Genomic DNA, 12812 nt, shown 5'->3' on the forward strand with positions numbered 1-12812 from the left:
CGGAATTTGGGGGAAACTAGAGTGTTAAACATTGACGTTGACGGGACCTGTTGTTTTGTTGATGGTTCCTGGAAGAATACGGATCCGTATGCGGGGTTGGGATGGTATTGCCCGCAAACACAAGATGTACCGACAACTATGGGAGCACAGACAATCCGACGAAGTATGTCTCCTCTACATGCTGAAGTCGAAGCACTTGTATGGGCGATGCGTTGCATGATTGGACATAACTTCACGGAGGTGAAGTTCTACACAGACTGTTCCGATTTGGTGAAGATGGTGTCTTCTCCGTGTGAATGGCCGGCGTTCTCTGCTTACTTGGCAGATATTCAAGTTGATAGGGAAGAATTCGAGTCTTTTTCTTTGTCTCTTATTTCTAGAAATGCAAATGTAAAAGCGGATAGTTTGGCACGACGAGCTCGTGTTAACCCGCATATCGCTAAATTTGTAAACAATGTTCCGTCTGATTGGCTCATTTGAGTCGATCTTTTAGTTTGAAGATGACAAAAAAAAAAAAAAAAAAGTATTTAAAAGGTTTTTAAGGTTTTTGAATGAATATTAAGGTTTTCAAAACTACTTAAAGAGTTTAACAAGGCTTTTATTAGGTTTTACAAAGCTTTTATAAAGAGTTTATAAGGCTTCTATAAGGTTTTTAAAAGGGGTTTTTAGAAATGTTTTACAAAGCATTTACAAGATTTTACAAGGTTTTATAAGGCGTTTAAATGTATATTAAGGTATTCAAAACTATTTAAAAGGTTTTACAAGGCACTTATAAGGTTTTACAAAAACAATATTTATAAGGTTCCTAAAAATGTTTTAGAATCTTTATAAAAATCTTTTAAAGATATTACAAAGTAATTCTCTATTTAAAAAGTTTTCTGCAGGCTTTTATAAGGTTTTATAGGCTTTTATAAGGTTTTTAAAAGCTTTTAAAAAGTATTTTAAATGTATTAAAAAATATTTAAAATGTTTTACAAGGTTTTATAAGGTGTTTAAATGTATATTAAGGTTTTCAAAACTATTTAAAAATGTTTACAAAGCTTTTATAAGGGTTTACAAGGCTTTTATAAGGATTTTATAAGGCTTTTAAAAAGTATTTAAAATGTTTTACAAAGTATTTAATAGGTTTTACAAGATTTTTATAAGGTTTTGTTAATTTTTTTAAAGGTTTTACAAGGCTTTTATAAGGTTTTTAAAAGGTTTTTTAAAAGTATTTACAAGAATTTTATAAGGTTTGTTGTAGAATGCTTTTATAAGGTTTTACAAGGTTTTTTATAAAGATTTTATAAGGCTTTTTATAAGGTTTTAATATTTTTTTTTACAAAGTATCTAAAAAGTTTTACAAGGTTTTATAAGGTGTTTAAATGTATATTAAGGTTTTCCAAAGTATTTAAAGAGTTTAACAATGCTTTTATAAGGTTTTACAAGGCTTTTATAAAGATTTTATAATGTTTTTAAAAAGGGTTTTAAGAAATGTGTTACAAAGTATTTAAAAGGTTTTATAAGGTGTTTAAATGTATATTAATGTTTTTGAAACTATTTAAAAAGTTTCATAAGGCTTTTATAGGGTTTACAAAAATTTTATAAGGTTTTTATAAGGTTTTTATAAATTAATTAAAAACTTTTACAAAGTATTTAAAAGGTTTTGCTGTAAAAAAAAAAAGTATTTAAAAGGTTTTACAAGCTTTTACAAGGATTTTATAAGGTTTTATGAAGTATTTAAAAGGTTTTACAAAACACTTATATAGCTTTAACAAGTACTTCAAAAACTTTACATGAAATTGTTATATATGCTTCTCGTTAACACTAAACAACATATTGTAAAATCGATTAAAAACTTTTAACAAAGGTTTTAAAAGGTTTTTATAAGATATTATAAAGTTTTGACATGCTTTTAAAAGGTTTTAGAAACCAAACAAGAATACAGCTATGATGCAACAAGTAGTTATGTTCCACTAGTTAATATTTCATGATCAACACACACACACAAAGACTTGGTCTCGCTTTAACAAATATGGATGCGAGTATTATAATCTAAGCTCCAGTCCTTCTTCAAGCTCTCCCATGACTGCAGCTCTTGGATCCTCAACTTCATCAATTCCACCCTATCAATATCAACGAAAAACAAAAAATTCAATTCAGTTTAATTCCAAGTCTCTTAAGACGTGTGGAGACTCACGAAGACATGGAAGTTGGGAGTGAAGATGAGAACACATGTAACTACAACTCTGTAGTGTTTTGAAAGTGGAAGCCAGTGAACATGTTAGGATAAGAGAACAAAGCTATTATAACTGATTATGCATAACTATTTAACTACTATATGCATTGAGGAATCAAAATCAGTTTAATCTTATATGCAAACCTACATGACAAAACCTGAAAACTGGTAGTCATATGGACCAACGAGATCACAACTACAACGAACACTAACATAATCGAAGCTTCGGCAAGATCGCAGCTAATAACACCAATGAACAAAGACAAGAAGAACAACAACGACCTATCACATCAATACATCGTTAACCATCTGATGTTTTCTCATAAAATCTAAATTCAAAAAGTTCTAGAAAAGTTTAACCCTTCACAGCAACTAAACCACCAAACAGTTGATAAAGACTATAAATAGGAATTGGAATGCCTACTGTAAAGAATTATCTAATAATGTAAAATTCTTCAGTCAAGTTCTCTATCTGATAAACATCAAAGTTATCTTCCTTTGCAATGCAATTACCTATGGCGTGATTCAAGATACTGAAAACGCTAAATCAAGAACATAAAACAATCTGGAAGTGTAGTAACAATCTGGGCAGTCTGCAAAAAGGAACACAAAACAAGTAAAAGTCATATCTTGCTTTTGAAAGAACAAAAAAGGAGGATTTGAAAGGGTGGATCGTAGAAAAAGGAGTGAAAGAAGCAGACCTTTGGGCAGAAAACAGCAACAGCATTTTGGCACCGAAAGAGACGAGACCCGAAGCTCCCCAAGAGACGTTATTGACGACTCTGTTGCATCCTGCTCCTATGAACACTCTCTTTGCTTCGACTTTGGTGTTTTCTGAAATCTTTTATAAAAGGAGACTTTTTGATTGAAGCTAAGAAGGGTTACGAAGTTTCTCTTCTTTGTTCCTGCTGCTGGTGTTAAAAGATTATGAGTTTTGATAATTAAACAAATGGAGAAACAATCACTTAAGCTATTAAGAAGGTTTTGAGTCATAGAAAATTCTCTTCCCTCATCCATTAGCCAACAACAATTTTCATAAAACAATAAGCTTTTCTCTTTGGCAATTTACGAAACACCTTATCTGCGCTCATTAAATCCTTCTATTTTCCTAGATATCAACAGAAACTTGTACCTCAAAGGCTCAAATGCATTCGTATCAAACTCAAGACAAACATCACAAAGCAAAGAAGAAGAAACGATCATAGCTCAGCGAGGAAGTAATTCACAAACCCCAAGCTTAGGTCTGATAAGCTGAGTGGAGAAGTGGACAAGTATGACGACAACTTTGTTTGTTGGCAACACAAAGAAGGCTCACGTGAACCAGAGACGAGGAACGTCGGCTGAATTCACAGAGACGAGCATGAGCGAATTCACAACGAGATCTCACAGGGAAGTTGGACAACAGCGAAGCTCGACAACGTCAAGAGAAGAAGATGTCGCTGCTTTAGGGATTTGAGAGAAGAAAGAGGTAATATAACTGAGGGTAAATTTGTCTTAAAAAAATATAGAAGGGTATAAGTAAAAATGGCAGAAAGGGGGTATATTTAAAAATGTGTATCTCACAAGGGGCATTTCTAACAAATTCTCGTAATAAATCTGTCATAACATGCATGAAAAATGGTCTCAACGTAGATTATTCTAGCAATTTAAAAAAAAAACTTAAAATATTTATTGCTATAAATATTTGGTGTTTAATAGTATAAATTTGAACTATATGATAAATAGAATAGTGTGTATTATTGTACAATTGTAAATTAATATACGTACTTATATATCTTATGTTTCGACAAAACCGTTAAACATATCGAGCACGGTAGTTACCTCAACCCTTGTTAATAAAAATGAATTATTTAAATAAAGTTATCCCCTAGGGGATGACCCGTGCTTTCGCACAGAAGACGGGTTTTTAAATAATGACTAAAATATAATATACTAATCGATTTTGTATTAATATTTGGTATCCAGTAGTATTTAGATACACAGAATAGCGTGTTTACTTATATATTTTAATTTTAATTCTATAGAGATTAAAGCGCGTATTGATTTGTATATTTTAACTATAAAAAGTAAACAACATGTTTATATTAGGTTTGATTTTAATATAAACTAGAGGATAACCCGTGCTACTGCACGGATGACATCAGTTCAAAAAGTTAATATATAAATTATAATTGTATTTATTTCAAAAATATATATTTATTTTAGATTATGTTTATTTCTCATATTGTAATTGTTTGATAAATCAGAAGTTTCCATTTCCGAACTGTACTGGTCGGTTTGACTGGTTAATCTACGACTCGGAAACTGGATATTTTTTCGTTTTTGGTTTAATACAAATAACCGGTAATATTATGACTGAAAGAACCATAAAAATTGTCGTTAACCCACGACCATATGAATCAATTGGACCGACCAGATCTTAGAAGTCATAATATTTGTATTCTTTCTCAAACGATAATACATACGATTAAAATTGGTTACCATAAACTCTTGATGTATTATTAGTGTTGTTTTGGTTTTATTTAAATTTTGAAAATTTAAGTAATTTATTATTATTGTTAGACTACATATTTTGTTTAACATGATATGGTTATTTTTTATTTTTCTATTTATAAAACTGCATAATCTATATAAAAATAAATAAAGCTTTTAATCTATTGACAAACCCGGTTAGCCTAGTGACCGATGACCCGGTAGGTAATCCGGTTTAAAATCCTATTTGAGTTAAAAAAACATTACATATATGTTTTTGAATTTGACATGTATAATTTGTTTGTATGTTATTGTGTAATTGAATATATTTCTTGAAAAACAAATATCTTTAGAAACATTTAGTAGACTAATATTTGATGACTTAGCTAAAATATTTAAAACTAAATACTCTAAAGTTCCAATATTTATAATACTTTTAAAAATTTAAATATTATAATACTTTGAAAGTTTTTGAAAGTTTTAATTTGCTCAACTAAAGAACCGAATTAAACTAAATAAAATTTTTAAATTTTGGACGCTTGAGAAATCAAGCTTTCTGTTTATTCGTAGGTTGAAGTATACCAGTCCTATTTATAATGATTATGAACTATTTTTTAAAACTTTATAGTCGATGTGGGACGTTTTACAACCATCTTTGTTTATCGATTGAGATATATATGTCCGTTTGAAAAAAATCAAATTACAACATATGCGGAAAACAATTTCTATTTTTATTTATTTATATTTTTAGTGTCATAAAATAAATAAAAATATAAACAGGATCATAAGAATATGAAAGGAGAATAATAATTATTATATGTATATAATATTAAATTAGGTAGAAATATTTTAGGAGAGTCAAAAATATGGAAATGATATAATTTACTGGAGAAATATCTGATTCATTATCCATACCCAAAGATTTGAAAATGATATATCCGATTAAGTGTATTTTATTTCAATTGAAAATTTTAATGAAAATTTGATGGATACTTCAGCTTTAATAGTATAGATATGCATATATTGTATATTATTTGGTTTTAATTTGACATGTATATTTTGTATGTAAGTTATTGTGTATTTGATTTTTTTTTTAACAAATAGTTTTAGAATTTTTTTAGTAAATACATAGTTATTATCAATTTATTTAAGTAAGAAATAATAAAGAATCTTTTATCTTATAAACCACAAGTCACATGGCCAATAATATTATGCCACATAGATTTTACTTCATATTTTAAAAGATTAATTAAAAAATTATAAATAAAAAATGTCTTACGTGAGAATAACTTCCTCAAAAATAGGCAGTTTAATTATGAGAAATTATTATTAATAACCTTTTTATGATACCCTTTTGCAAAACTACCCTCTTTTTTGCCATTTTCATTTTTGTCCTCTCTTAAATTTTAATGGTCATTTTACCCATAGTTGAAAGAATATTCTTTTCCAAAGGAAGGAATATTCCTTCAAAAAATTTTCTCCCCAAAAATTTCTCGCCAAAAAAATTTCCGCAAAACTTTTCTCGCAAAAAAAATGTTTAACAAAATTTTCCTGCCAAATTTTCTTAAAGGATTTACAAGGATTTTTAAAGAGTATTTTTTAAAGGTTTTACAAGGGGTTTTAAAGGGATTTACAAGAGTTTTTAAATGGTTTTTAAAAGATTTGTAATGTTTTTTTAAAAGGTTTTAGAATCTTACAAAGGTTTTTGAATGGTTTTTAAATGATTTACAATGGTTTTTAAAAGTTTTTATAAGTTTATAACAGTTTTAAAGGATTTACAAGGATTTTTAAAAGATTTTAAAAATTTATAGGGATTTTTAAAGGTTTTTTAAAAGGATTTATAAGTGTTTTAAAAAGATTTATAAGTGTTTTAAAGGCATACAAGGATTTAAGAATGGTTTTAAAAGGATTTACAAGGATTTTGAAAGATATTTACAAAGATTTAAAAATAGTTTTAAAGGATTTGCAAAGGTTTTAGAAGTTTACAAAGGTTTTTAAGGGTTTACAAATTTTTTTAAAGGTATTACAAGTTTTTTAAAATGGTTTTTAAGGATTTACAAAGGTTTTTAAAGGGTTTTAGAAGATACAAAAGTTTTTATTAAAGGATTGATCACGCTTATAAGGGGTTTAAAGGGATTTACAAGTGTTTATAAATGTTATAAAATTATTTACAATGACTTTAAAAGGTTTACTCAAGTTTTGAAAGGTTTTGGATGACTTTTAAAAGATTTACAAGGGGTTTTAAAGGATTTTTTAAGAGATTTAAAAATATTTACAAAGTTTTTAAAAGGTTTTTTAAGGAATTGCGGAAGTTTTTTGGCTAAAATTTTTTTGGAGATTTTTTGGCGGGAAAATTTTTGTCAGGAAATTTTTTGTCAGGAAAATTTGACCGGAAATTTTTCGGAAGAAATATTATTTTTGGTGGAAAGAATATTCATTTCTTCATCATATGTTATAATAAATGAGGGTAATTTAGTCATTTTATACATTGAAGAGAATATTTTTGAAAATGGACACTTAGAAAAAGTATTTGTAGAAAATAATATCATAAAAAGGTTAATTGTGCAAATCCCTCTTTAATTCTTGAAAATTTGTTCCCACTATTTATGAACCCACGTTCAGAGTAAAACAGTCTTACAAACCATATTTTCTATTTTAAATATCCATTAACTCAATCTCATTTTTATTTGTTTTCAACATCTCGCTCACTATTCATCATCTTGAGTCTTCATCGGTTAGGAAGAAGAATTATTACAATAGTCTATGGCTCGACAGATGAGGTGTCTTCTGCTGCAATTCAAAGTATTATGTCAATATTTAAAAAATTATTTGTACCCTAGATAAGTTCTGTTTTCTTATAAAATTCATTTTTAACATTTTGGTGTTTTAGATAGGGTTTATTTAAACACGGTTAAATTGGTGTGCAAATCAATTCACCTAGCATATCAAAGTTATTAAGTTTACCATGAGTTTTGTTTTACTTTTCCAAATTGATGAACTATCAAAAACGATAACACAATAGCCGGCTCAAAAAATGATTTGTTCCTAAACTACTGGTAATTATATTCATCAATTCACAGAAATCTTCAGCTTACTTAACTAAGAGAAGAATTTTTCAATTGTTACAAAGGATTCTGCATATTGTTTAAGGACAAACTCAAATTTCTTGACAACCGAAAACATATTCTATTAAATATAGGTTGGTAGGGTTGTGGTTTTATTGAGAATATAATTTGAATCGGAACTTAATTTGAGTTTCTAATCAAGAGATACCAATATAAATCCAAGAGTAACTAACCTGAAAAGGCAAAAATTGAATGCATACATGGGTTACCATCATTTGACATTCCAGTGATGTTTAAAATTCTGGATTATGATTCTGAACCGTTCCCTTAAGAGATCTGAATTGTATTTCCTGAAATTTCCGTCCAAATAGGAAAAAAACCAAATATATAAGCATCGTTTAGACCAGAATTTTTTAAAACTAAAAGAGATGAAGGTGGAAAAGATTAGAATCTGATATTGAATCGATTGTGTAAAGAAGATGAACCACAGAGAGACGAGACCTAAAAAAGAAAAGAGGATATGCAATAAATAATAGCTCAACATACAATTATATCCAAAAATTGTATTCTATTTTATCCAAAACTTTTTAAGAGATCCAATGAAAGATATATTTTGAATTATATATTTCATATCTAAAAATGAATATTGAAGTATGATATATATATTTTTAATTAAAGATATAAAGAAATATTACAATGAAATAGTAAATTAAAATACAGTCTTTTATACATTAATAATAAATATAAGTGAATAAGGGTAAAATTAGAATATATTTTTTGTTGAAAGATCGTATATAGGAAAATTACAATAGTTAATATTTTAGGTATATAGTAAATAGCTAAACAGTAAATAGCTCTATTGAGTACTTTTATTAATTAGTGTCAAGTGATTGATGGTAAACGTATACTGTGAACACTCTACGAGAATGGTTCGCTTTGAGGAGACTGTAAAATATGTTTTCTGTTTTCTCCTCAGCAATTGTTTAGGAAAATGATGCATTTGATATAAACATGGTTTTTCTTTTAAATATAATTTTACATTCATACAAAAAAAAAAGAGATCGATAACACTCTTAGGAGATCCATGTGTGATACTAGGCCTGGGAATTCGAACCGAACCGATTTGTCCAAACCGAACCGAACCGAGATTTGGACAAATCGGTTCGGTTCATGCTAATTGATCATAACCGATCGGAATGCTTTCAAGTTTGGTTCAGTTAAACGAGAATTTCGGTTCGGTTCACTCGAACCGACCGGTTAACCGAATAAAAGAAAACCCTAATCTAAATTTCTTAAGTAGCCGCTCATGATACCCCTCTTGTATTATTCTTCGATTCTTCTTCATTTTTTTCTTCTTTGATGCATCATCAATGATCATCCTCTTTTTCTTCAATCACTATTTTTCATCTTTACTTCCTCATCGCCATCTTCATTCTTTACTATCCTCTTCTTCTTCTTCTACTTCATCCTTCTTCTTCATCTTCTTCCTCGATTCATCATCTTTTTTTTTTCAATTTAATCATCTCATCTTCTTCTTCTTCTTCTCCTTCGTTCCACCCTTCTTCTAAACCGTGAGCTTTGGATTTGAGATCTCACCGTCGTTGCCTTCACGCGTTGAGACTGCTCACATTCTATTTTTTTTTTTTTTGTCATCGACTGGTCACATTCTCACGAGACAAAAATCAGCATTTTTTTGTTTTTTTTTTTGTGTTAACAGGCCATTTTCTGCATGCCCAAAAGGCCAAAAGCACATGGCCATTCTTTCAAAAATATGTTCGGCACAATATTATAAAACCGAAATAACCGAGTTGCAGTAATCGAAATAACCGTGTCCGAACCGAACCGAACCGAAATCGTATTCGGTTTAGTTCGAAATAACTTTCAGTTTCCGAAATAACCGAGTAACCGAAAAACTGAAACCGAATTATCCGATATACCGAAGTCGCAGGCCTATGTGATACGATACCAATCACAGCTCAAGATGGAGTGGTGGTTAGCAGAAAGTCAACCCGCAAAAGAGCGCCAAATAAGAAGTAATTGGATTAGAAGGAGGCAAGGAGCAGCTGACTTCTTCTTTACTTTTGTTTAATTGTGCAAATAAAAGAACTGGTCTCCACTTTGTAAGGAGGACTTTTTCTAGGTTGTTTATTTGTTTCGACTTTGTAAAGAGTTACGACTCCACTTTCTCATTCCTTATTTATATTAATGAAAAAAGCCAAAATAGGTAGTCTTAATTCCAAACAAATCTGTACTTGTTGTTTTACGAACAATTCTCTTGCTTTGAGGAGGGACCTTATTAACGTGTGCTTGAGTAATTTTTAAATTTAGAATTTTAGATTTCAACAGGTGTTAATTACATATGTTGAACCAAATACTGAAGCTGCAAGAAGGGAAAGCAAATAAAAAAAATTACTACATCCAACCAATGTTATATAAATATCCATGTGTATTCCTTCAGATAATTGGTAGGCTATTTTCCCAATTTTCTTTATAAATAGATCAGCATTAAACAAAGAATATTAAAAGTACATAATTGGTTGCTCCGAGTGGGTATTCTGATTGTCGTATCTTTTACTGATAATAGGTAAGATGTGTTTTCTACTAAGCTTGCTTTTTGTTGTATAGGAGAAGGATAAACCCAGTTTTCGATCCAATTTTAAACAAGTCACTAATAAAGCGATATATGTATAATGTATTACATATAAATGAGGTGAAACTGTGCAGTGAGTTTTTGCATATTGTATATACTTGTTAAATAATGATCTAGACCGGTCAATGAGTTTTAGGGACATTGAACATTCCTTTTCGTAATAATTGTACCCACAGGCGTGAAGCTGTTGTACTTGCTTTGACACATTTACATCTTCTGCATGTATATCAAACATAGGTGTTGGATCTTAACAACATTATTTACTTGACAGTACTTCTACGTTGGGTAAATAAAAAAACATTATACAGTAAAACCTCTATAAATTAATACTCAATAAATTAATAATCTCTATAAATTAATAAAATTCTCAGTCCCAAGTTGGGACCAGTGTAATTTTAGACAGATTTCGATAAAATAATAAAATAATAATTTTTTTGAAAATCCTTTGTAAATATATGGTCCCATCAATATTATAAATTAATAATTAGGTAAAATTTTCAAAATATATGTATATATAGACACATTAGTTTTTGTTAGACTTTATTTCTAATATTTTACTATATCAAAAATTGTTAACATTCTCTTTCAAGACATAATAATTATTATTTTTTGTAATTTATTATATAAAATACTAACTATCATGATTAAATATTATTTTAAAATATTTTTGTGAAAAAACTTTCCAAATTAGGAAAATCTCTCTATAAATTAATAATTATTAATTTATCGATAAATTAAAACCTCTAAAAATTAATAGATTTTCGTGGTCCCAACATTATTGATTTATAGAGGTTTTACTGTACTTTCAACACTTGCGATTTTATGGCATATCGGATGATTTATTCTTCTATATATAATCACTGAATTGCCACTCAGTGTTTTGGTTGGAACCTCTGCACTTGGAAAACGGCTAACTATTGTAAATTATGACTCCACGTGAGAAAACGAAAGATTCAACCATTTTTTTTTTTTGATTGTGTCTGAGATTTGTGAGTTTGATGAGTTATATAATCGCTGCTTCAACACTATTTATAGAGAAGGGATAGAATTAGGGCGACGTCTAACACATTTATTAGTTGACTTGGTTAAGAAGGTCAAATTTTTGATACTTAACAGTTAACACTGATTTAGAAAATACTTATTAAGCAATATAAATGGTAGAATCTATATTATTAAAGCTGAAGTACACAATGAATTTACACTATAGTTTCAAAATGAAATAATTATCATTTCTAACTGGGTTAACACGCGGATCTAACTAACTAAACGGATATGTTTATCGGGTTTAGAGATTTAATCTCCATCGTTTATTTTTCAGTTGATAAAAAAAAAAAATTGGTTTTCAATATTAAAGGAAAGAGAGGGTGTTACGTTTGATATTTAACTTGAGGGGGTAAGATACAATGCCTAAAATTTAGCTTAATTGGCAAGATTTTCTTAATTTCAAATATTTTATAAAGATCTTGATCGAAATTTTAAACATTGAGTATTTTAATATTTGTTTTAATAGAAACCATTCCATGTTTTCTTAGTATGGAATATTCAATGTAGTTGACTTTTTAAACTATTTTAATTTTTAACTTGACCAACCAAATCAATCTATATTAACATTTTTAAATACATTTGATAATATAACTTTTTATTTGTAAGATTTTTATAAATAAACTTTTGTCATTTCATTATATATTAAAAATTGAAGAATTATTTATTAAGTAATCATTATCCTATTCGATTTTCTTTGAATATATATTTCTTTAATCATTTAAAATCCATAATATGTATATATTTCCTTAATCATTTAAATTGAATTTTAAAATCCACCCGTAATTGAAATCCCTTAAAATTCTCCATCTAATAACACCCCCTTAATTTATAACAATTTACTAATTTATGGTAATTAAATTCGCCTATTAAATATAAACATGATTTGTTATTCGAAGTCTTCTAAAAATGGAATATTCGGATATAATATTTAATATTTAACAATAAAATCACGATAATTTAGTGATTGAGATTGAATAAAGTTATTTCTTTTCAAAACTAAATCTCAAACCAAATATTCTAAAATATTAACTACCCCATTTTTACAGCCTATATAAACCATTCCATGTTTTCTTAGTTTACATTCATTTCAAAAGCGAGACAAAATATATATCTCACAAAACAAAGCATGAACTAATAAAAATTTTCACACCACATGCTTTCATATCGTTTTTAATCAATGTTTACTCATAATATTTTACTTTTTGTGTTTAATTTTTTTAAAACAACTAATTGTAATCTACTTTTTTGATGTAGTAGCTTGAGATTTTGAGGTCTTTGGGAAAACTACGAAGATCAACAACATCCTCCCCAATAAACCCAAAAAACGTGGTATGCATTCGAAGGTTATTTAGTCCTACTTCTT

The 12812-nt window shown here is 28.5% G+C and overlaps 1 long non-coding RNA gene across 1 annotated transcript; it reads right to left on the reverse strand.

Annotated features, from left to right (window-relative positions):
* Positions 1–1885: 1885 nt before the first annotated feature.
* LOC111829715 lies at positions 1886–3609 on the reverse strand. The gene is made up of 4 exons (XR_002833076.1): positions 3449–3609; positions 2920–3126; positions 2732–2811; positions 1886–2105 (listed from the first exon to the last, which is right to left on the reverse strand). It is a non-coding gene; the product is annotated as an uncharacterized LOC111829715 (long non-coding RNA).
* Positions 3610–12812: the final 9203 nt, after the last annotated feature.

This window comes from Capsella rubella, unplaced genomic scaffold (assembly GCF_000375325.1).
Source record: "Capsella rubella cultivar Monte Gargano unplaced genomic scaffold, Caprub1_0 scaffold_7, whole genome shotgun sequence".
Classification (NCBI taxonomy): Eukaryota; Viridiplantae; Streptophyta; class Magnoliopsida; order Brassicales; family Brassicaceae; genus Capsella; species Capsella rubella.